Source organism: Schistocerca serialis, chromosome 6 (assembly GCF_023864345.2).
Source record: "Schistocerca serialis cubense isolate TAMUIC-IGC-003099 chromosome 6, iqSchSeri2.2, whole genome shotgun sequence".
Taxonomy (NCBI): domain Eukaryota; kingdom Metazoa; phylum Arthropoda; class Insecta; order Orthoptera; family Acrididae; genus Schistocerca; species Schistocerca serialis.
In genome coordinates, this window is record NC_064643.1 from 321,760,614 (window position 1) to 321,785,946 (window position 25,333).

Genomic DNA, 25,333 nt, shown 5'->3' on the forward strand with positions numbered 1-25,333 from the left:
ATAAGGCTAACATGCAAAGCTACCAAGGAAGGAAAGGTATCTTCTGATGACAGTATCGACAGAAATGGTTGAAGCAACAGCCAAAATAATATGTAAAGAATTGGTGTTATCATTTCAATACTGGAAGAATGCTATACTTTGAGCACTTCACGAGAAAGGAGATAGACAAGCTACAAAGAACTGTGTACATATGATGCTCTTCTTCATTATTATTAAATACTCCTAAGAATTGTAGCCACCTGTAGAAAATAATGTACATATTTCGGTCACACGATGGTACGAACTAGCGTAGAGGTGGATGTAGTGAAATTAGCTACTTTCAAGTCATAGACGAAATTGCACAAGACATCAGTCACTGGGAATTAGAACTTTGTGATTCATGGAGTATGAGTAAGATTTTGGCTAAACTTGGGCTTAGCCTTTACCAACAGCCCTAGGGGAACAAGGTAGCGGTTCACACTATATTACAGAAATGAAAAAAATATATATCTCCGTACAATACGCTTCATTAGATACACTGTACCGGAAAATTCAGAAATGAATCAGAAATGCAGCAAGAAGGTTCCGTATGATTATCAGTGCCATGGAAGAAGTAACAGTCGTAGGTAGTGCAACCTAACTTCACGATATGTCGTTTGTGGACCGTCTAAGAGTGCGACCGAATAATCTGACGCACTGTTTTAGCTCAATGGATTCACGTTCAAGAAAAGTGGAGTTGAAACCGCCGTCTGAATATCGTGACATACATTTTCCATGGCATTCCTAAATCGTCTAAGGTGGGCGCCAAGGTGATTCCTTTGAAAAGAACACGTTGTATGTCTTTCTTCACAACTGCTCTCTCTTGTCTTTTTTTTCTTCTCTAATACCTTCGTCGTTTACGAGAAGTAAACCCCAATTTTCCTTCCTCTCCTTCTGACTTGCGCATCTAGCGAAAACAAAGAGGAGGGTCGCCGTTCGTAGAGAGGCTGGAATGACCGTTTCAAGCGTTGCGCAGCACCTCGCGGCACATTTTCCTTCGTGCGTGCGTCACTTCTGTCCCATCTGGAAAGTTCCTGACACTGCTGTTGCTTCTACACAGGATTCTCCGAAACTATTCGTTCGAATTAATTCAGAACATCTTGATAAGGAAGTTATGATCCCTGAAGTCAGTTTGCAATTTTTGGGAACAGTTTGTTAATAGTGCTGTCGGTGTCGCTGATAGTGAATGTTTACTGATATTCAGAACTGCTCTTTTTATGGATGCTTGGAAACACGCCAATTCATTTGCAAGCTTCACGTTTTGTGATAACAAGTATGAGCGTAAAGCGAATTACGTATGCTGAAATGGCTGATATGCATCTAGTATACGTCTGTGTGAATTGTGAATGGACGAGCAGCAGTGAAAAAAAATCTACAGAGCTTTCCCAACCGACGGGTTCCACAAGGCTGCACATTCGGACGTCTGCATCGTCTTCTTTCCGTGCCAGTATGCATGATACAGGCTCGAATCAAAGAGTGCGATCTCCTGAAATGGAAGACGATATTCTGCATTATCCCTTAAACACTCCATTTAAATGTATTGCATACATCCTTGGCATCAGCATAGCCTTGTGATGAATATGTTGCATCACCAGCAGCTTCAACGTTTCGATCTTCAGCACGTGGTAGCACTTGCACGTGAGGATTTTGGCCACCTTGTGCAATTCACACAATGGTTCCTAAAATAGAGTGACCTGTGCTCTTTATTTCTAGCGAAGGTCCTGTGCACCGACGAGGCTTTGTATACTGGTGAAGGCTGTTTCACAGTTTGTATGTTTGGCCACATGTGAATCCACGAGTGATTCGTCTTCATGCTCATCAACAGTGATTCGATGTCCACATGTGGGTCGGCATTCTCGGTGATAGGTTGACTCGACCACACAGTCTTCCATTCCGCCTCAGCGGACGAAGACGTCACATCTTAGTGGATCTGCTGAAGGATGTGCCTCTGAATGTTAGACAAAACATGTACTTCCAGTACAATGGGGAGCCAGCCCATTTCAGCAGTTCTGTCAGGAATCATTTGAGGGTGACCTTTAGGATATGATGGCTCAGCCGAGTTGGACATGTGGCCTGACCATCCAGGTCGCCTGTATGACGTGTCTGGATTTCTTCCTCAGGTGGCATGTGAAGCAGCTGGTCTATGCAACCATCTTGTATACAGAAGTAGAGCCTGTTGCTAGAATTTCCGTTGCTGCTGATACCACTGTGAGTGTACTGGGAATCTTAAAATATATACAACAGTCAGTGGTCTGACATTACTGTGTGTGTACAGACCAATGGTTGTGTAGTCAAGCAGTTCCTGTGAATGAACTTCTGTAATTTTCATGATAAACCAACTTCTGTGTAAGTCGTCCCTAGCACCAGAAACTGTCGTTGGAGACCATATGTACCATAATAAAATATAATTATTTCAATATTCTTGTGGTATCACGTATCGATATCACCCCACAGGTGTCAAAGTCGACAATGGAATCCAAATTTTCCGTCAGACACTAATAGCAGTGGTGTGGAATCCAACAGACTCAATGGGGCACCAGTTCCATAGCATTAGCGCCCTCTGCCATCGCGAAATAGAATGGCCAGCAGGAACCACAGAGCGCACTTCGACTCACAGTTACTTTGGTACATGATGGAATGTAGAGGCCCATGTAGTCGTGGGTCTGACACCTTCATTAGCGCTTTAGTTGAGAGAGCTTCTTCCTTGTTGACATTGAGAGCTGCATAATTTGTAATGAATCTTCACATGCTTGGAGGAATACATCTTCTGTATACCGCATTAAATTATTCACCAATCATTTCATCATATGTCAAGCTTTACTATGATGACAGATAGTGCACTGCTCTCTACCCCAACTTTACTTACTGTTGTGTACTAAGTCCTCCACAACAGTTCTCTACCTCCTGTGTTAATTTAAACGAAAAGCTTGGAACACCCTGTATAAGGAGAACATCATGCCAGCTTTCATTCTATATTTCGAACTCTCTACAGCCTCAAACCACATACAAATTTAATAGTGTATTCTTCCTGTTGTACTGTCCACACACAGCTAGTAAAATTTTCTTAGTTGCTCTTCTTCCTGAAGTGGTACCATTATGGTTAGACATGTGGATGTTATCCTCACCTTGTTACAAGCTGCGTTCAAAAGGTTACATTTAACAATCAGATATAAGTTCCAGGCTCACATCATTACCAGTAAAATTATATACAAAATTATAATCACAGAAATAAAATACTGACAATCGGTGGCCAGGTGATAGGTCATTCATCCAGCAAAAGTCAGCCCACATTGGAAAGTTACAGCAGGTTAAAGCACAATGGCAGATTTATAGCTTAGAAGACAAAATATACTATTCATCCAGCAAAAGCCAGCCCACATTGGAAAGTTATGGAATATACCTACGACGATCCATCGTTTTCTTATTTTTAAGTGGCTTATTTATTCCCGAAAAACACCAGTTAGGAACAATGGGCCATTGGAGCGGCTGCCAAACACCCATACTGACCATACCAACTGCAGTAAAACGAGGGCGGGAGGGGTGGGAGAGAGGATGGTTGCAGAACAGTCAGCTGCCTTTAAGCGCCAGGATGGAGTGGAGTCGAGTGGAGTGGAGCGTAGGCGGTGAAGGGCATGGCGGGGAGGGGTGTTTAGGCTGCGGCCTGCGGATGAAGCGCACCCAGACACGCCCGCCGGAATATTCATGAGGGCTGCGGCAGCGGCAGCGGCCGCCGAGCGCCAAGTGGGATAAAGAGTAGCGACCAGCGAGCAGCGAGTAGCGAGTGGTGTGTGGCGGGTGGCCCGCCTTCAGGTCGCCTCACGCCGTCCCGCCCCGTATTGGACCAGCGGTCCTCCTGCTCTAAAGCTACTTATGAATTTTTAACAGTTTTATGAATACGAGCGCCCGCAGCGTGTGCTGTAGATACGTTTTGTATATGCAAGAAGACGAGAGATGGGGCAGAGCCGCAAGCCTGGCTCCCACAATACTGTTCCTCGTGTTAAACGGTAAGCAAATGAAAGCTTTTAAAACTCTCACGCAATGTCGCAATGTGTTTTTGTACTTTCAAGTTTCTACATGTTATGGAGCTCAGGGTGGTGGGGATGGGATTATACGGTGAGATTACGACTATGAGGGTGGATGGTGTAATAAGGACTTAATTATTTTGACGTCACTTCGGTATTTTCTTAAACAATGAACGTGCTATCAGTCTCCAGGTCAATAGTCAGGTCAGCGATGTATGGTTAACAAAAAATGGCTCTGAGCACTATGGGACTCAACTGCTGTGGTCATCAGTCCCCTAGAACTACTTAAACCTAACTAACCTACGGACATCACACACACCCATGCTCAAGGCAGGATTCGACCTGCGAGCATAGCAGCAGCGCTGCTCCGGACTGGAACGCCTAGAACCGCACGGCCACCACAGCCGGCTGTATGGTTAACACGGATTTCTTTGAATTATATGAATGCAAAATGGTAAATATGTTATTTCAACTAATTTGAAAGAGTCACTATGCTGGGTAGGTGAAGAATCTACTGCTCGAGACCTCACCTGGATTGGAGAGGGTGATTGGTTCAGGATTAACTCTGCAATATACCCTGTGGACTGCAAGCAGCTCAAATGTTTTGATAAAGTTGGCTTTCCCTTGTGAATGGTGGGTCCTGTTAGAGGCAGTTTGAACCTCTTTGTGTGTTAGAGACAGAAAAGTGTTCAAAATCTCCTCCTCATATAACGTCTAAATTTTGTAACAAACATATCAACCTCCTGGGTGGCATATTCCCATTAAATAATGTCTTGCGGAATAATTTTCTGGGATGACGAAACACATAGAAAGAAAGCACTGATTTCACAAAGCGAGTAACAAGAATAATATATGTTGTTCATCGACGGACTTCATGTAGATACCTCTTCATGGTGCTGGGCAATTTAACTGCGCTTTCACAATGCACATATTCGCTAATGAAATTAGTCGTAAATAGTCCACCTTAATTTGAAAAGAACAGTGATATCCATACACACAACACTAGAGGGAAAAATTACGTTTACTAAGCATTGTTAAAGGTGTCAGTTACTCAGAAATGAGATTTTTTCAATTTACTGGCTTTTGGAACATGCCCACACAACCACCTCAATAACGGAATTTCAATTATGACGATTAAAAAGAGAAAATTTCTGACCCTGCTGGAAATAGACCCAGGCTCCATTGGCTAACAATCTTCCTCTCTGTTTGCACAGCTACCGACGCAGAATAGGAGGGGAAATGAGTTCAAGTTTTGAATCTGATATATCAATGATATCTCCTAGACAATTCCTTCGATTGCACTGACTAATTTCTACTTAAAAGCTGGTAGCCATTAATATATAACAAGAAAAATAAGAAAAAGAATAAAACTATTTGCATGAATGGGACTAAACGTAATAATTTGTTCATTAATGTTAACATCATGTATTCATATCCTTTAAGCTGACTCGTTTCACATCATTTACACGAAAACCATCATTCAAATGATGCATGGGAAATGTAACTAGCTAATTCTATTGCACACTGTGAGGAGACGTGGCACAGTTTGGTTGGCGTGAGAAACACATACTAGGTTTGCTCGATCTGTCGCTGGAGGAACCAGTGTGTGAGCAGTGGGTGCCCAATCAGTAGCCTTCACAGTGAAATAGCTATCTTCCAGAAGTTTCCGCCATACAAGAAAAACATAAATATTTTAAACTGTGAACATGAAACACTCCATATTCATCCTTCAGTGCAACACATTTTTTCTCACCTATGGTGACTTGATGCAGACCTTGGTTGTACGTATGCATTTTGGGCATCCAGGACATGATCCACCTCTAACATCACCTCGTCATCATTTTGGAAGTGCCCGAAACGGAATGGTTTCTTGGTCGAAGGAAAAGGGAAGTAGTCAATGACTGCCATCTTAAGAGTTGGGGGAGGAGGGAGAAAAGGAGGCGTGGGTGTTGCGGCGGAATTTGATAGATGAAAGAGCTCAAAGATACAGCAAGTGTTACTGTGTCTAAGTAGAATCTGTTGGGGCAAAAAACTGACAGAAGAACATCCTATTGTACAACTTCCCGCTACGCTTCGTCTATGAAGCTTCCTATCGGCTCGTCATAAGATTCAAGCAGTATAGTTGGTTGGCTGGCTTTGGGGAGGAGGTCAAACAGTGAGGTCATATGTCCTATCGGATTAAGGAAGGAGGTCGGCCGCGCCCTTTCAAAGGAACCATCCCAGCATTTGCCTGTAGCGATTTAGGGAAATCACGGAAAATGTAAATCTGAATGGCTGGACGCGGGCTTGAACCGTCGTACTCCCAAATGCGAGCCCAGTGTGCTAACGATTGCGCCACTTCGCTCCGTAAGCAGTATGCTACCTTTACTATCCATTGCGAGCGTAATTTGTTTGCAGCACACCACGGCAGAATCTGCATTCACCTGCCACAGGTGCCTGCCTCTTTTCCCTTGTAGCCTTGGTTCGACAGGCATATTTAATTGGTGTACACGTTTACAGAACCCAGGGACGTCGAATTTGTCATGTCCAGGGGCTCTTGTAAGCTTAAACTCATGTATTACTGATTTCCACGTTGTCCACTACCGCGTCCGTCGCGATACGCCTGTCTTCGAGCGCAAAAGCCTCTACTTCTCTTGATATTCCATGTTCTGCAATGAGAAATGGTCTTCCGTGTCGTTCTTTGTCATTCAGGTTTGTTAGACCACAATGGAAGTATCTACTCCACTTCATTACTGAGTCATATTGTGGTGCAATGTTGCTGCATACTTCCCCCAGCGCAGTATAGATCGTTGCAACAACATTCCTCTTAAAATTCAGAAAGAGTATTAACGCTCGATGCTACAATTCATCAAGAGGCCGTATCTGTTCGTTTAGGCTCCTCAGACAGGTTCCTAAATTGCAGTCGCGCAAGGACTTCAGTGTATACCAGAACTGCAGACATGAATGCGCAGGTTAATCGATAATTAAGTAAATTTATTTTTTAGCAACGGTAAGTAACGCGACTGTGGTCAAATTACCCATGGTTTTCTAAGGTTTTTGTGATATTTGAAATGGTAGGGACTATTTTGATTCAATATAACCCTCGATATGGTTTTCTCTGCTTTTTGGACAACAGCTTCAAGTGTTAAGATTAATCTAAAGGCAATACCTACATGTACATGCGAGAGAAATTACGTCTGACCGATCGTTAAATGGGAACCACAGCGAAAAGTAGAAGTGTTTTGTCTGCAGCACATAGATACTTCTCTAAATAGTCGCCGACCTGATTTAGACATTTGTCGTAGAGTTGTACCAAGTTTATTCTATCCTCATCATAGAAGGCAGGCATCTGTGATTTCCGCTAATTCTCTACGATGGTCTGCTGCTCATTGTGCGTGCCAAAACGTTGGCTTTATAGACAGCGGTTCATGTGAGCAAAGATGAAACCCAGAGCAATCCAAATGTGGTCTGTATGGTGGGTGACCAAACACCTCTCATCGAAAACGCTGCAGCAGTGTCTTCATTCACCTGCAGTGTGAGGGCCAAGAATTGAAGAAGGAAATGCCGGGGAGTCACGTCATGTGGACTGAATGAAATCAGGCGAAATCTCTCAACAGACACTCACACTTGGCGGAAGACTCTATTTACATCTTAATGTACTCATTATGCTCTCAAAAATGAAACCAGTGGGCATGTTAAGGACGCTGAAACCAGTGGGCATGTTAAGGACGCTGTATAGCATATCTGTGCAAAGCTTCATGGGATTTTCACTGCGGTTTCTATTTTGCGGCTGATCGGACCTTAATAAATGGATAGCTCTCGAGTTTTACATTAAGTCTTCCTCCACTGTGAAATACATTCAGTAGATCCTAGATACAGTGCAGTAATATTCGGTGAATAATAATTTTCTTCCTTCGTTCATAAAATCGGTAGTCATTTACTTTAACGAAGTATTCACTTACTATTAGACAGAATTATTTTACACAAATTGAGCATTGTCCATCAATATAAAGTTTTGTACAGCAGAATAACTAGATGTGTTAAAACTAACTGGTACTGCAAACCGTTAGATCCCTTGATAAATCAGTTTTCAACAATATGAGTGTTTATTTACCCGGTGGATAATGAATCATAAGTGTGCGTTAAGAAGGTGTAAGGCAAGATGGAGACGTTGAAACCTTACTAGGTATTTTAACTTGCTCACCAAAGCAGTTGTAACTGAGGGGAGAGTGGAAGATGTAGATTTTAGCAGTGAAATGTGCGAAAGCTGTGAAATCATATAGCTCTCCCTGGAAAATATTAAAAAATTTTGCAGTAATAGTTTCACACAATGGTCCGTTACTTCATATTGGCGACACTTAACACTTTGTTTGAGGCTGCATTTATGCAAAGACATTGATTGGAGAAACTGGAGAAACTCCTTTCCTTCTCCGTCATTAACTAATCCTAGCTTGTGATGCATCTGTAATAACCTCGTTCTCTACTGCACGATAAATTTTTAAGTTCCTCCCCCGAAATCACGTGTGCCATCATGTAAAGTGTAGACCGTGGCCCAACGCTCGGGCGAACATTGTCTGCTCGACTTAGCAATTTCAGCTAACATGGGACAGTTGTGTGAATCAGTACGAACTCTGAAGTAGCTGTCGCACCCGGCTGCTGTTGACTAACGATCTTCAAACCGGATATTGAAAGTTTACGTAACTTACGCAAACTATTCTGGTACTGTTCCTCATCAGTGAGAAAGAAACAAGAAAAAATCCGTTCACATTTGTAATTACTGTAATGTTTCAAAATAATTTAACCTCTTCCCTGACACCTACATGTGAATGCACGTGGCAGAAAGTTAAGTCACTGTAAATTAAATAAGTCCATACTAAATTAACGTAGCAAAGCTATTGCTGTTCCCATAAAAGAATGTACAGCAACACTCGAAATAGTATTCTAGACAAATAAGAGGAATATTGTTCCCTGCATTTCACATTTTCAATAATTTGCATCAGGAATTATGTGTTTGAAATTAACTGGTTCGGCTTTTCCCGAATCTACAAATACTTTTCCCGTCTCTCGGTAAGTTTGAAAAGCCGGGTGGCAGGAAGACTATATGAGTACATCTCATTAATATCTCATTAATAAATCTGTCCAAATAGATTATATGTTTCTCCGACGTTTTTTTCTTAATAGAAATAGATTTTCTCTCACCCTGAGGCTGTAATTAAACGGAACATTTCACAATGTGTACGTGCTCATGACAAAAAGTAAATTATCTTCAATACTGGTGACATCATTTTTTTCTGAATTCATCATCAATAAACCTATTTTATTATGTTTGAGCAAATATTTTATTGCCGTGTAGATTTTTTTGATGAGTCATAGCGATTTTTAATTTCTTAAGCTGTTGTCAAGGTCTTCAGTCCGTAGATAGTTTGATGCAACTGTCCACGCTATTCTACGCTTTTTGGTCAATTCTTGTCTCCCCAATTCTATTCACCACTTCCTCATTAGTTACGTGATCAAGCCGTCTAATCTTCAGCATTCTTATGTAGCACCACATTTCGAAACCTTCTATCCTCTTTTTATGTAAACTGTTTAACCCGTGTTTCGCTTCCATACATGTTTACGCTCCAGACAAATACCTACAGAAAAGACTTCCTAAGACTTAAAACTGTATTCGATGTTAACAAATTTCTCTCCTTCAGAAATAACTTCCTTGCCATCGCCAATCTACATTTTATACCCTCTCCACTTCTGCCATCATCAGTTACTTTCCTATCAAAATAGCAGAACTACTGCTTTAAGTGTCTCGTTAATATCTGATTCCCAACGCATCATCCGATTTAATTCGACTATAATCAATTATCCTTGTTTTGCTTTGTTGATGTTCATCTTATATCCTCCTTTCAAGACACTGTACATTCCAACCAACTGCTCTTCGAAATCTGTCGCCGACTCTGACAAGTCATCGGCAAAAATCCAAGCTTTTATTTCTTCTCCCTGCAACTTAATTCCAGTTCCCAAATTTTCTTACATTTCCTTCACTGCTTGTGCAATGTACATCTTGAATAGCACCGGGGCAGGCTAAAAGCCGGTCTCACTGCCTCTTTAACCACTGCCTCCATTTCACGTCCCTCCACTCATATAATTGCCGTCTGGTGTCTGTACAAATTGTAAATACCCTTTCGACTCCTGTATTTTACTCCTGCTAGCTTCAGAATTTCAAAGAGTGTATTCCAGTCAACATTATCAAACGCTTTCTCTCTAAGTCTATAAATGCTATACATGCCGGCTCGCCTTATTTTAATCATAAAGAAGTCGTATTGTCAGTATTGCCTCGTATGTTGCTACATTTCTCCAGGATCCAAACTGATCTACCCCAGGCCGGCTTCTGCCAGTTTCCCCCTCCTTCTGTAAAGAATTCGTGTTGCTATTTAGGAACCATGTCAGAGTAAACTGATAGTTCGGCAATTTTCACTCCTGTCAGTAACTACTGTCTTTGGAACTGAAATTACCGCATTCTTCTTAAAATAAGATGTTATTCCACTTGTCTCATACACGTTGCACAACAGATAGAAGAGATTTCCCATCATCTCAGAGTAGCACTTGCAACTTAGAACCTCAATTATTTGCTAGATGTATTCCAATCTCTTTCTTCGTCTACAGTTTTTGCCTTCTACAGCTCCCTGTAGTACCATGGAAGTTATTTCCTGATGTCTTAACTGGTGTCCCGTCATCCTCTCCATCCTCCTTCTTAGTGTTTTCCACATATTCCTTACCTCCCGATTCTGGGCAGAGCCTCCTCATTCCTTACCTTATCAGTCCACCTAATTTTCAACATTTGTCTGTAGCACCACATTTTAAATGCTTAAATTTTCTTATGTTCCAGTTTTCGCACAGTTCATGTTTCACTACCATATAATGCTGTGCTCCAGACGTATTTACATCCTCAGAAATTTGTTCTTCAGTTTAAGGACTATTTTTGGTACTAGTAAACTTCTCTTCGCAGGTGATTCCATTTTTGCCAGCGCTAGTCTGCTTTTGACGACCTCCTTGTTCCGTCCCTCATTGGGTATTTTGCTGCCTAGGTAGTAGAAATCCTTAATTTCGTCAACTTCGTGTCCATCAATCCTGATGTTAAGTTTTTCGATGCCCTCATTTCTACTACTTCTCATTACCTTCGCCTTTCTTCGATTTACTCTCAATGGGTATTGTGTAGTCGATAGATTGTTTATTCCATTCAGCAGATCATGTAATTCTTCTTTACTTTCACTCAGGTTAGCAATGTAATCAGCGAATCATATCATTGACATCAATTCACCTTGAATTTCAGTTCCAGTCCTGAATCATTCTTTTATTTCCATCATTGCTTCTTCAGTGTACAGATTGAACACTTGGGGCGAAATACTTAATCTCTCTATTACTACCTTTTAATTCGAGCACCTCGTTATTAGTGATCCTCTCTTATTATTCCCTCTTGGCTCTTGTACATACTGTATATTACCGTCGCTCCCTACAGCTTACCGCTATTTTTCTCTGAATTTCGAACATTTTGCACCATTTTACGTTGTCGAACGTTTTTTCTAGGACGACAAATCCTATGAACGTGTATAGATTTTTCTTTAGTCTTGGTTCCATTACCAATGGCAACGTCGTAATTGCCTCTCTGGTGCCTTTACCTTTCCGAAAGCCAAACTGATCATCATCTTACACATCTTTAATTTTCTTGTCCATTCTTCTGTATATTATTCTTGTAACTAACTTGTAAGCATCGTCTGTTAAGCTGATTGTGCAATAATTCTCACACTTGTCGGCTCTTACAGTCTTTGGAATTGTGTGGATGATATTTTTTCCGAAATCAGATGGTATGTCACCAGAGTCATACATTCTACTCACCAAAGTGAAGAGCCGTTTTGTTGAAACTTCCCCCAGTGAACTTAGAAATTCTGATGGAATGTTATCTATCTCTTCTGCTTATTTGATCTTAAGTCCTCCAAGGCTCTCTTAAATTCAGATTCTAATTCGGTATCCCCTGTCTCTTCTGTATCGACTCCTGTTTCTTCGCAAACAGTAAGATCAGAAAATTGAGTCCGCCTTGATGCAAAACACGTTGTTATTCGTTTATTTCTTTGTTCTCCCAAACTAGTCTCGGCGACAAATATCAACATCACCAGTGGGGTTTCTTTAATGTAAAACATGCAGAAAATAGCATGGTTATACAAACACATTAGCACATTATTACATTTTTGCTGTTCGTTTTCTGAAATATAGTTTTCTATGGATATTTTCAAAAATGTTTCAAATGGCTCTGAGCCCTATGGGACTCAACTGCTGAGGTCATTAGTCCCCTAGAACTTAGAACTAGTTAAACCTAACTAACCTAAGGACATCACAAACATCCATGCCCGAGGCAGGATTCGAACCTGCGACAGGAGCGGTCTTGCGGTTCCAGACTGCAGCGCCTTTAACCGCACGGCCACTTCGGCCGGCCTATGGATACTTTCATACTGCCTTATTTATTCTATGTTCCAGCATGTTTTAAGAAATTATTGGCACTGTTTGCGACATGTTTTCTGTGACCTTTTTTTCTGTGGGCGTTTTCTACTTAGCGAACATCACGTCGTCTGCGACCATGTGAGCGGCTGTTAGTAAGCAAAATACTAAAAGGTGAACTTCGTATGTCAGCAGTATATACTTGGGGTTGTGGTAGTGTTGTGGAAACCAGTTATTTGGTGTGTACTGAGCTGTTACTTAGCTATTCGTGTACTCACGTTCCTTGGATGGTAAAAGCAGCTACACACCATCCAAAGAACGTGAGTTCGTGACACCTAGAATATTATTCTAGAGAAGCTGTACGGCCATCAATGGTCTCTTTTTTTTCGAGAACAGTTACTATCTTCATGAATACCTTTTACCTAGTGTATTGATGACATCGTTTCCTCAATGTCCAGGTGATTTGACCTGATTGGCATACCAAATCTGGACTGCACAGCCTTCGAACGGAAACTTTTTGATCGCCCCTTATAATTCGCTCAAAATTCTGTCACTATTAGACCAAATGGTAAAATATCGCCCAATCTGGTCACCCAGGCGGTACTCATATTATAAAAATCGGTTCGTACACGGAACGATGGGAAAGGTTTATAGAAAGTAGAAGGGATATGCGATGATAGCACACTATATATAATTCGTTCTACAGTAAAATATTTTCTAAATAGGCTAATTCAAATTGTCCAAGACGATTGTGACCTGCGTCCACTCCCCCACCCCACCCCCTCGTTCTCTCATTTCTTCCTGAATCTACGAATATTTCCTGTTTTGTGATACTAGGACATAACAATTAAAGCTTTAAAGTCTTAAAATGTGGAGGCATTCATGCACTGTCAAAATACAAAACATACGCAATTAAAGGAAAAACATGTAGTATCAGAACTGCTTCTTTTGTTGTGATGCATTTTATTTTACCTGAAGAATTTGAAAACAATGCCCACCAACCAAATTCTCCTCCGACCGGAGTAGCTCCGCGTCTTGAGTCGTTGAGCTTACAGTTCCTGGAGTCAGGAAACGAGGTGGTTGGAACGCATCCCCAGCAACCTTGCAAATGGTTTTCTGTGGTTCCTATTTTCAATCTAGGAAATTGCGGGTGTGTTTCCTCCCTATAGGTCACAGTCAATTCTTTCTCAATTCCTTTGTTTTCTGCCAGATTACAGTTCTCTTAAGGACGCCACCTCTCTGCTTAAATGGAAAGAGCTGCATCGAAGGCGAACCGTACATCTTTTCAAAGACTGTCGGCAATGAAAGCTGTATTTACATTGGAAGACGACTAGCAATCGTCATTTTTACTCGTATTGTCGTACGATGATATATCACGTCTGAGATCACCTGCATAGCTGGGTGGTAATGTGCTCTCCTGCCACGTAAGCGGGCCCGTCTTCGATTCCCACCCTGGTTGGAGATTTTCTCCGTACGGGCACTAGGTGTTGTGTTGTTCTCATCATCATTTCCTCCTCATCACCGGCGCGCAAGTCGCCCAATGTGGCGTCGACTGTAATAAGACTTGCACTTGGCGGCCCAACTTCCCCGGATGGGGCCTCCCGGCCAACGATGCCGTACGCTTATTTCATCTTCTGTCACGTCTGCAAGCTTTACTACCAGAAAAATATTGTATAGTGAAATGTCTTACTCCTATTACTCTTGGAAAGGGAGTCCGACCGTCACAACTCTAACGTATCTGTAAATAAACGTCATATAAACGACAACGTATGTTGAAACTTCCTGGCAGATTAAAACTGTGTGCCCGACCGAGACTCGAACTCGGGACCTTTGCCTTTCTCGGGCAAGTGCTCTACCAACTGAGCTACCGAAGCACGATTCACGCCCGGTACTCACAGTTCGCAGGAGAACTTCTGTAAAGTTTGGAAGGTAGGAGACGAGATACTGGCAGAAGTAAAGCTGTGAGTACGGGACGTGAGTCGTGCTTCGGTAGGTCAGTTGGTAGAGCACTTGCCCGCGAAAGGCAAAGGTCCCGAGTTCGAGTCTCGGTCGGGCACACAGTTTTAATCTGTCAGGAAGTTTCATATCAGCGCGCACTCCGCTGCAGAGTGAAAATCTCATTCTGGAGACAACGTATGTTGTACATCGTAGAGGAGTTTATTAGCATCAAAGACTGTATAACGATATTACCATGGTTAAATACAAACCGATTAGAATCGAGCAGAAATCAACTTTAAGGTCCAGAAACTGTAGCTTACAGAGTTAGCGTATTCGGTTTTCTTTTACTTTTTCTTTTTTTTCTGTTTATAACTTAACTTGGCTGCTATGGATTCAAGATGACAGTTGAAACAGTAATTTAAAAAAGTTCTTGATCAGTCAAGGAACCTTAAACATTTTAATGCGCTGAAAAGTATTTAATAAAATTTGAGTCTGAATTGAGGAATTTGGAATGCTTAAGAAATTTTCAGTTGGCCTCATATATATAGATATATACTTTTTAATAGAATTTCATGTATATGTACTGTTGGGTTTATATGTTATAACGAAATACTTTTTTAAGATAAACTTTTCTTCCTTAATTTTATAGACTTCCCGAAGGCAAACTTCGTATATAAATTTATTAAGTAAATAAAAGAATACTCAGAATAAAATGAAAAACGTGAGGGTTTTTAAAGTCCTCTTTAACAAATCGGATCCCACTGTCCACCTCCTTTGATTCATCCTGGTTACCTCGTTGGATGACATATCTTGAAACGTTAAATTTTCCTCCAAAGGGCAGTAAAGTAGTTCGGGGCAGATTTCAAACCCTTCAGCTTAGAAGCCCCACAAACCGCTTGCTTGTTAAGCATAGTAAAGCGGATAAAGGGGATTGAACTCTGCTACACGAAAAGCATAGTAGCCTGTGCAAATTTCCCAAGGTAATCCAGTAGTGTTGTAAGTCTTCTAATCACTTACGCATGTCTGCTGTGTTCTCCCATCCTCTATCGCAGGAGGTAGCACAAAGGTAGATTTGTTCTCTAATCAACACATGCCCCAGTAGCTCCATGTATACTCGTGGTCACTGGAACGAGATGTCGTCAACGTAGTTACAACATCAATCACCACATCTCCTTCAACGAAATACAGCTATTAGCATTCCCTTGTCTGTATCATTCCCACATATAGACAGAACGCGGCATTTGAGTCTATATCCATGTAATCTAACCTTATTACTTATCTTCTTCTGTCTGCTATAAGAGGGTGCGCAGTATCTCCTTTAGACTCATTTTGTCTGAATATTAGGAAAGTCGACATTCACGCTGCTCTTCATCGCATACGTTTACCCCATTACCGGACCTGTTTTTGATGGAAAACACTCTCATGTGACTGTCCAAATGTTCAGTAAATCCTTCTTTTCATAGGTTTTATGGCTGTCTGCTAGTATAAAAACAATAGATCAAAATTTTGGCTTTACTATACTTAAAACTCATCGTTTATTAGTGTTGCCCTTAATATTCCCTGATATTGTAACTCTAAGTACATATAAGATATTCTCGATGTTAGTTCTCATATGTAAATCACATGCCCTGGTGTGAAATCGTAAAGCTCACTTTTAATATACCACATTTAGTCCGAACTTTTCCTTATACGAATAAGGAACTTGATCTTAGTTCGTGAATTCCTCTTTCTTCAGTAATAACACATGGAGGATCAAAAGCAATTATCAATGCGTTCTGTGCGTCCAGTGGGGAGAAAATGTCTGAAAGGAAAATGAAATTTTGATTTTATACTCAACTGCAGAATCTACACCGGTACATGGTTGTAAAAAGTAGACTCACGTAAAATGGCACATCCTTATAATATTGTAGAATACAGTGATTCTTTAGAAAACCGTAATAGCCTTACGTGTAAGTTAAAATTCATTCTAGGTTCTTGGCTTCATCCATATAGAGGATACGCTATAACTGTCCAGTTCAACGGAGCAAAATTTTGGGAAAATATCGTATATTCGCAAAATTTTGTACAGTGGTGGGAGGGAATGCCATGAACAACATGCTAAAACTCCTGACCGGTGGAGTATGAGCGTTGATGTGGGATTGTGATTGGGGGGGGGGGGGGGGGGGGGACGACTTTTAAAAGCCACTTTTTTACTTTTTCTTCAATATCTCGAAAATCGCGGCTCTCAGCACAAACGTTTCGCACAACAATATTGTTGTTGTTGTTGTTGAGGTCTTCAGTCCTGAGACTGGTTTGATGCAGCTCTGCATGCTACTCTGTCCTGTGCAAGCTTCTTCATCTCCCAGTACCTACTGCCGCCTGCATCCTTCTGAATCTGCTTAGTGTAATCATCTCTTGGTCTCCCTCTACGATTTTTACCCTCCACGCTCCCCTCCAGTACTAAATTGGTGATCCCTCGATGTGTCAGAACATGTCCTACCAACCGATCCCTTCTTCTAGTAAAGTTTTGCCACAAGCTCCTCTTCTCCCCAATTCTATTCAATACCTCCTCATTAGTTATGTGATCTTCCCATCTAATCTTCAGCATTCTTCTGTAGTACCACATTTCCAAAGCTTCTATTCTCTTCTTGTCTAAATTATTTACCGTCCACGTTTCACTTCCATACATGGCTACACTCCATACAAATACTTTTAGAAACGACTTCCTTACATTTAAATCTATACTCGATGTTAACAAATTTTCTTCTTCAGAAACTCTTTCCTAGCCATTGCCAGTCTACATTTTATATCCTCTCTACTTCGACCATCGTTAATTATTTTGCTCCCCAAATAGCAAAACTCCTTTACTACTTAAAGTGTCTCATTTCCTAATGTAATTCCCTCAGCATCACCCGACGTAATTCGACTACATTCCATTATCCTCGTTTTGCTTTTGTTGATGTTCATCTTGTACCCTCCTTTCAAGACACTGTCCATTCCGTTCAGCTGCTCCTCCAAGTCTTTGCTGTCTCTGACAGAATTACAATGTCATCGGCGAACCTCAAAGTTTTTATTTCTTCTCCATGGATTTTAATACCTACTCCGAACTTTTCTTTTGTTTCCCTTCTTGCTTGCTCAATATACAGATTGAATAACATCGGAGATAGGCTACAACCCTGTCTTACTCCCTTCCCAACCACTGCTTCCCTTTCATACCCCTCAACTCTTATAACTGCCATCTGCTTTCTGAACAAATTGTAAATAGCCTTTCGCTCCCTGTATTTTACTCCTGCCACCTTTAGAATTTGAAAGAGAGTATTCCAATCAACATTGTCAAAAGCTTTCTCTAAGTCTACAAATGCTAGAAACGTAGGTTTGTCTTTCCTTAATCTTTCTTCTGATATAAGTCGTAGGGTCAGTATTGCCTCACGCGTTCCAACATTTCTACGGAATCCAAACTGATCTTCCCCGACGCCAGGGCTTTGTTTCGTCTCAAGTCTGTCAGTGCTCTGTCAAACTCTTCTCGCAGTATCACATCCCCCATTTCATCTTCATCTACATCCTCTTCCATTTGCATAATATTGTCCTCAAGTACATCGCCCTTGTACAGACCCTCTATTTACTCCTTCCACCTTTCTGCTTTCCCCTCTTTGCTTAGAACTGGGTTTCCATCAAAGTTCTAGATATTCATGCAAGTGGTTCTCCTTTCTCCAAAGGTCTCTTTAATTTTCCTGTAAGCAGTATCTATCTTACCCCTAGTGAGATAAGCCTCTACAGCCTTACATTTGTCCTCTAGCCATCCCTGCTTAGCCATTTTGCACTTCCTGTCGATCTCATTTTTGAGACGTTTGTATTCCTTTTTGCCTGCTTCATTTACTGCATTTTTATATTTTCTCCCTTCATCAATTAAATTCAATATTTATTCTGTTATCCAAGTGTTTCTACTAGCCCTCGTCTTTCTACCTATTTGATCCTCTGCTGCCTTCACTATTTCATCCCTCAAAGCTACCCATTCTTATTCTACTGTATTTCTTTCCCCATTACTGTCATTTGTTCCTTTATGCTCTCTCTGAAACTCTGTACAACCTCTGGTTCTTTCAGTTTATCCAGGTCCCATCTCCTTAAATTCCCACCTTTTTGCAGTTTCTTCAGTTTTAATCTACAGGTCATAACCAATAGATTGTGGTCAGAGTCCGCATCTGCCCCTGGAAATGTCTTACAATTTAAAACCTGGTTCCTAAATCTCTGTCTTACCATTATATAATCTATCTGACACCTTTTAGTATCTCCAGGGTTCTTCCATGTATACAACCGTCTTGAACCAAGTGTTAGCTATTATTAAGTTATGCTCTGTGCAAAATTCTACCAGACTGCTTCCTCTTTCATTTCTTAGCCCCAGTCCAAGTTCACCTACTATGTTTCCTTCTCTCCCTTCTCCTACTGGCGAATTCCAGCCACCCATGACTATTAAATTTTCGTCTCCCTTCACTACCTGAATAATTTCTTTTATTTCATCATACATTTCATCAATTTATTCATCATCTGCAGAGCTAGTTGGCATATAAACTTGTACTACTGTAGGGGGGGCTTCGTATCTATCTTGGCCACAATAATGCGTTCACTATGCTGTTTGTAGTAGCTTACCCGCACTCCTATTTTTTTATTCATTATTAAACCTACACCTGCATTACCCTGTATTCACCTGACCAGAAGTCTTGTTCCTCCTTCCACCGAACTTCACTAATTCCTAATTCTAAGTTTAATCTGTCCATTTCCCTTTGTAAATTTTCTAACCTACCTGCCCGATTAAGGGATCTGACATTCCACGCTCCGATCCATAGAACGCCAGTTTTCTTTCTCCTGATAATGACGTCCTCTTGAGTAGTCCCCGCCCGGAGATCCGAATGGGGGACTATTTTACCTCCGGAATATTTTACCCAAGAGGACGCCATCATCATTTAATCATACAGTAAAGCTGCATGCCCTCGGGAAATATTACGGCTGTAATTCCCCCTTGCTTTCAGCCGTTCACAGTATCAGAACAGCAAGGCCATTTTGGTTAGTGTTACAAGGCCAGATCAGTCAATCATCCAGACTGTTGCCCCTGCAACTACTGAAAAGGCTGCTGCCCCTTCTCAGGAACCACGCGTTTGTCTGGCCTCTCAACAGATACCCCTCCGTTGTGGATGCACCTACGGTACAGCTATCTGTATCGTTGAGGCACGCAAGCCTCCCCACCAACGCCAAGGTCCATGATTCATGGTAGTGGTATGCGAAAAGTGGCAATTGACAGTAAATAATGAAAAGGGTGAGGCCATCCACAAGAGTGCTAAAAGGAATCCGTTAAATTTCGGTTACACGATAAATCAATCAAATCTAAAGGCCATAAACTCAACTAAATACCTACGAATTACAATTACGAACAACTTCAATTGGAAAGAACACACAGAAAATGTTGTCGGGAAGGCGAACGAAATACTGCGTTTTAGTGGTAGACAGACGATGGTAGACAGACGATGCAACAGATCTACCAGAGACACAGACTACACTACTCTCGTTCATCCTCTTTTGGAGTACTGCTGCATGGTGTGTGATCCTTACCAGATAGGATTAACGGAATACATTGAGAAGAATGAAAGAAGGGTAGCACGTTTTGTATTACCTAGAAATAAGGAGAGAGAGTGTCACAGAAATGATACAGGATATGGGGTAGATATCATTAAAACTAAGACGTTTCTTGTAGCAGACGGATCGTCTACCGAAATTTCAATCACAAACTTTCTCCTCCGAATGCGAAAATATTTTGTTAACGCAGGAAATAAGAACTCGCACGACAAGATGTAGTGTTGGTTCATTCCGCGCGCTCTTCAAGGGTGGAATAATTGAGAATTAGTGTGAAAGTGGTTCGATGAACCCGCAGCCAAGGACTTAAGTATGACTTGCAGAGTAGCTGTGTAGTTGCAGATGTAGACATTTCCTACAGAAAATGTCCTATTCATTTTTTCTCAAGGATTAATCGTTTAGGCCGGCCGGTGTGGCAGAGCGGTTCTAGGCGCTTCAGTCTACAACCGCGCTATCGCTACGGTCGCAGGTTCGAATCCTACCTCGGGCATGTATGGGTGTGATGTCAATAGATCAGTTAGGTTTAAGTAGTTGTAAGTTCAGGGGGACTGATGACCTCAGATGTTAAGTCCCATAGTGCTCAGAGCCATTTGAACCATTTTAATCGTTTCGGCGATGCATGGAATGAAATAGCCTCATATTACTGAAAACAGTATTTAATGGTATAGAATTGATTTTTACTGTTAAATGAAATACGTTAAGAACAAATATTGAATGTGTCATGTCTAATCCCATTAGAGTCATATTAGGTGGTGCAACAGCGTGGAGCGAGATGGCGGGTGGTGTGCAGAAGCTCAAGGGAAGTTAGGTCGCTAGATTGTGCTTCCCTCAATCATAGATTTGCATATAGAAGAGGGGGCACATGATTTTTCATTCTGTCTACCCAACAACGTCTAAAGAGGCATCGACAGGGTGTTTCACAAAGCTATAACGAACCTCTGCAGCGCGCCTTCGTGAATCGAAGGTGTTTATTTTCCACAAAGTGCACTGCCTCTGTAGCGCTTTTCCTGGAACGTCAACTTCCCCTACCAAGAGCGCTCCTCGCTTTTTACTTTGAAGACAGACTCTACCTCTCCAGAATTTCCTATTCGGTCCTCTTCAGTGAGTGCAAACAATTTCGCCAAATTCATATTAAAATACAGGAGTTATATTTAACTTCCTGGCAGATTAAAACTGTGTGCCCGACCGAGACTCGATCTCGGGACCTTTGCCAGAGTGAAAATCTCATTCTGGAATCATCCCCCAGGCTGTGGCTAAGGCATGTCTCCGCAATATCCTTTCTTTCAGGAGTGCTAGTTCTGCAAGGTTCGCAGGAGAGCTTCTGTAAAGTTTGGAAGGTAGGAGACGAGGTAGTGGCAGAAGTAAAGCTGTGAGTACCATGCGTGAGTCGTGCTTCGGTAGCTCAGTTGGTAGAGCACTTGCCCGCGAAAGGCAAAGGTCCCGAGTTCGAGTCTCGTTGGGTACACAGTTTTAATCTGCCAGGAAGTTTCATATCAGCGCACACTCCGCTGCAGAGTGAAAATCTCATTCCCGAGTTAAATTTAGTTTATTATATTTATTCGTAGTTTTTATGTGAAATATGTTCCTGTAAACAATGGCTGAGAAGTGTATAGTTTGTGTTATGTTGTCAGTGACCTTTGCTGTATTGTTGGGAAAGGTACTGGATGTCTGATGTGTATCATTAAACTTTCTGATGTCTATCATTAAAAGCACACTGTGAAAGCATGTAATGGTGTAACACCAGAGATATATTGGACTTCACCATTAAGTGTGTTACATGTAGGCTGCGTAAATCTCTTTGATACTGGAACTACCCGCACGTACAGAGTCGGCTGCACTGAGTAGCGCCACCTAGCACACAACCGCAGCGTATCTTCCAAGGTAGACGCGAATAATGCTGATGGACTGGGACTGATCATATTTCAGTCATGAACAGTAATCTGCTGCAATGTACTGCTTGACTTACACTGATATGTCTGAAGTTCCGTGACACTTACGTGACCCTTGAAATACCTGGGCTATCAGGACAGAGCGGATTAGGTGGTGGAAAGGGGCCAAAATAAGTTGCTGTCAGTTGCACTCAACGTACAAACTTTATTCATCAACACACAATATCACAACAAGGATGCAAAACATTCAAAACTTTAATCGACCTGCCGGCTGGAGTGGCCACGCGGTTCTAGGCGCTGCAGTCTGGAGCTGAGCGACGGCTGCGGTCGGAGGTTCGAATCCTGCCTCGGGCATGGGTATGAGTGATGTCCTTAGGTTAGTTAGGTTTAATTAGTTCTAAGTTCGAGGCGACTGATGACCTCAGAAGTTAAATCGCATAGTGCTCAGAGCCATTTGAACCATTTTTTTAATCGACGTCCTTTCCTTAACTTTAGATCGACTGAAGGCCACACTCAAAATCCAAGACACTATTCCTAAGGAAGAAATTGAAATGCGAGGTTCTTCTGGAGGTTTCACCCAAGAATATTTTCTAAATCTTCAATCTAAACAGGCTGAAAGCCTTAACTATTTCATTTTAATGGAACTTGGCTGGAGGCCGCATATTAAGCGAGAAGATTTTCAATCAAAAGGGAGAAGGCCTTATCTTAAAACATTTCATGCAAAAATCCGGTTGAAGGACCCATACAAAAGCATAATAATCTTATGCCTTAAGTGCAGGACAAGAAAATTAATTTGAGAGATATTGATACTCGGCTGGAGGTCACACATCAACCTAATAACTAAAACCCAAACGGGGAAATTACCATGTAACATACAAGGAACGGCGCTCAGAAGTTTCCAAGGGTCGCCCTGGGATTGTAAAACTAACGCCCGTTTAAGTGAGACAGGCAGCCTGTCCAACGTCTTCTTAATCTGAAGGCAACCCAACCAACAGACAGCCAACCGACCAATCAACAAAATTATTTCCCTTCCACGCAACCAACAAACGACCAGAAGATTTCAATACAACGACATACAGAACATGGCGCCTGCAACTACCAACAACACCTCAGCTGTCGAACTACTTGCCGCTCTGGACAGCAACAACACGGTGAGAAAAATACACTGCCTAAAATTACGTCAACGGCCACAAAACACAAGATACCGCTGGTCAATTTCAACGACAGGGAATAAATTAAGTTAAACTCCACAGGAAGACGGCTGGAATCTTAGCTGACTTGAATACACACACGTTGTTGCTCACAGGAATGTCCTAAAAGCGACAAACAGGATCAAACGAAGAAATGTAAACAGTTGAGGCTCGATAGCATGTTAAGTGAGGACTCAACTTTCATGTCCAAGATCGGTGGGCGACGAACTTCGTAGCACTCGCAAGCAGCACCTCACACTCCAACCGCGCATGCACACTGCCAGTGGCCCTGGCCGGAGTACGCGCGACAGACTTCCTTGCTGCTCCAAGCCAACCGACCGACTGCCCAGGCCCGGAAACGGTGAAAGGACCAAATATACGACGGCCGATGAGACGACCAACCGATCGACCAGTCAACGGTCGTCCCGCTCCAATCTCCGTCCGTCGGACAGTTCATGTTTGTCGCCAGCGGTCGGCGAGCACTGGCTGTCAACGCCTCACTGGCGCTCCGTCCCCGACATCATTGCTGCTTCGTCCCGACTGCACTGCTGGACCGTCTCCGACTGACTGCCGGACACACGACGACCCTGAAATACTAATGGGCGTTCCAGAGATGGTACAAGAGTGCACCTATCATTACGCGCTGCTGCTGCCGCTCATGGCCAAGTAAGGCAGGAAGTTAGTGACGCCAGTAAATGGGATAAGAAAACGAGGCGGCAGTACCGCAAAAGAAGAAAAACAGTAAATGACATAAACACGAGCCGTGAGTGGCTCAACCGTCTTCTGTTTCAGTGGGAGAAAATTTAAGTCACTGGGCCTCTTCAGATGTTTGGAGAGTCGGAGACGTGGTGACACACTATATGCACACTGCACCCCCCCCCCCACCCCCACCCCCTTCCTCAAGCTGTGAAAAGTATTCGATTCAGCAATGCACTCACTTTAACAACCAGTCCACCAGTCGAAAACCTGCATAACCATGTTGCAGTGTGATCCGCTATGAAACGTATGGGAAGACAGCCGGTGAGGTTCTGGAAGATACCGGCTGTGATGTGCAGCCATACCAACTCCACAGCTGTGTCCGAGTACGCTAGATTTCTCGATTGAGGGTCCATGTCGCGAACAGCCCGATCGAGGTGGAACCATAGACTGATGGCTGGGTATGAGTCCGGTTAGTTTGATGACCATCCGGATGGTTTGGTAGCCACGCAGTACAGTAAACTCATCGGAATGCTCTTCGAACCATGCAGCTACACTGCTACCGGTGTGACACATTGCATTGTCCTGCTGGTAGAAGCAATGGTGCCGAGGAAAATCTAACTGCATGCAAACTTATAATGGTCCATTGTGTCTTCCAGAATGGCGATGCCACCCAGGGCATGTCTCGCAAAGAATACCCACATCACAACGCTCCCTCCTCCAGCTTTTATGTTTGCTTACAGTCCTTCCAGTCAACAACAGTTATCGATCTGATGGAGCAAAAAAAGGTGATTCATCCAAAAAGGCCATCTGCCGTCACTCAGTGGACATCAAGTTGTGAGAATGGCATGTGAATTCTAGCTTTCGTCGCCGATGCACAGCAGTCAGCATTGCTGAATGCTCCTTTGGAGGCGGATATACAGCAATGGTCATTGAGCAGACATTGTTGATAGCCCCATGGTTCATCTGGGTGAGCAGCTGCTCAAGAGTTGCACGTCTATTCATCTGTACACATTTCCGCAGCCGTCATTCACCACTGATATCTGTAGCCGGTTGTGCGCCATAGCCGGCCGATGCGGCCGAGCGGTTCTAGGCGCTTCTGTCAGGAACCGCGCGACCGCTACGGTCGCAGGTTCGAATCCTGCCTCGGGCATGGATGTGTGTGATGTCCTTAGGTTAGTTAGGTTTAAGTAGTTCTAAGTTCTAGGGGACTGATGAGCTCAGATCTTAAGTCCCTTAGTGCTCAGAGCCATTTGAACCATTGTTGCCTCGGCACCGGTTTTGGATATCGCAATTTTGCCATGTTTACAAACTTGACCGTTTCGGAAATGCTTTCACCCTTGCCCCGAAAGCCAATGACCAAGCCCTTTAGGACGTCAGATAAATCACTCCGCTTGTGCATTGCGACAACCGCTGCCCTGTTTCCGCGTCCCGGCGGACACATTTTATTTGCTCTCAACTGCTGCTGCCGTCACCTGCCGCCTGTAAGCGGTTACTGCACATGACGACAAACATG

The 25,333-nt window shown here is 42.5% G+C and overlaps 1 protein-coding gene and 1 non-coding gene across 2 annotated transcripts in view; both read right to left on the minus strand.

The window, feature by feature from the left end:
- LOC126484849 (zwei Ig domain protein zig-8-like) overlaps nucleotides 1-25,333 on the minus strand; it is a gene marked incomplete at its 3' end in the record, with an annotated part of 165,521 nt that overhangs the window by 83,178 nt on the left and 57,010 nt on the right. The window lies entirely within an intron of this gene.
- On the minus strand, nucleotides 14,304-14,378 carry Trnas-aga (transfer RNA serine (anticodon AGA)). Its single transcript has one exon. It is a non-coding gene; the product is annotated as a tRNA-Ser (tRNA).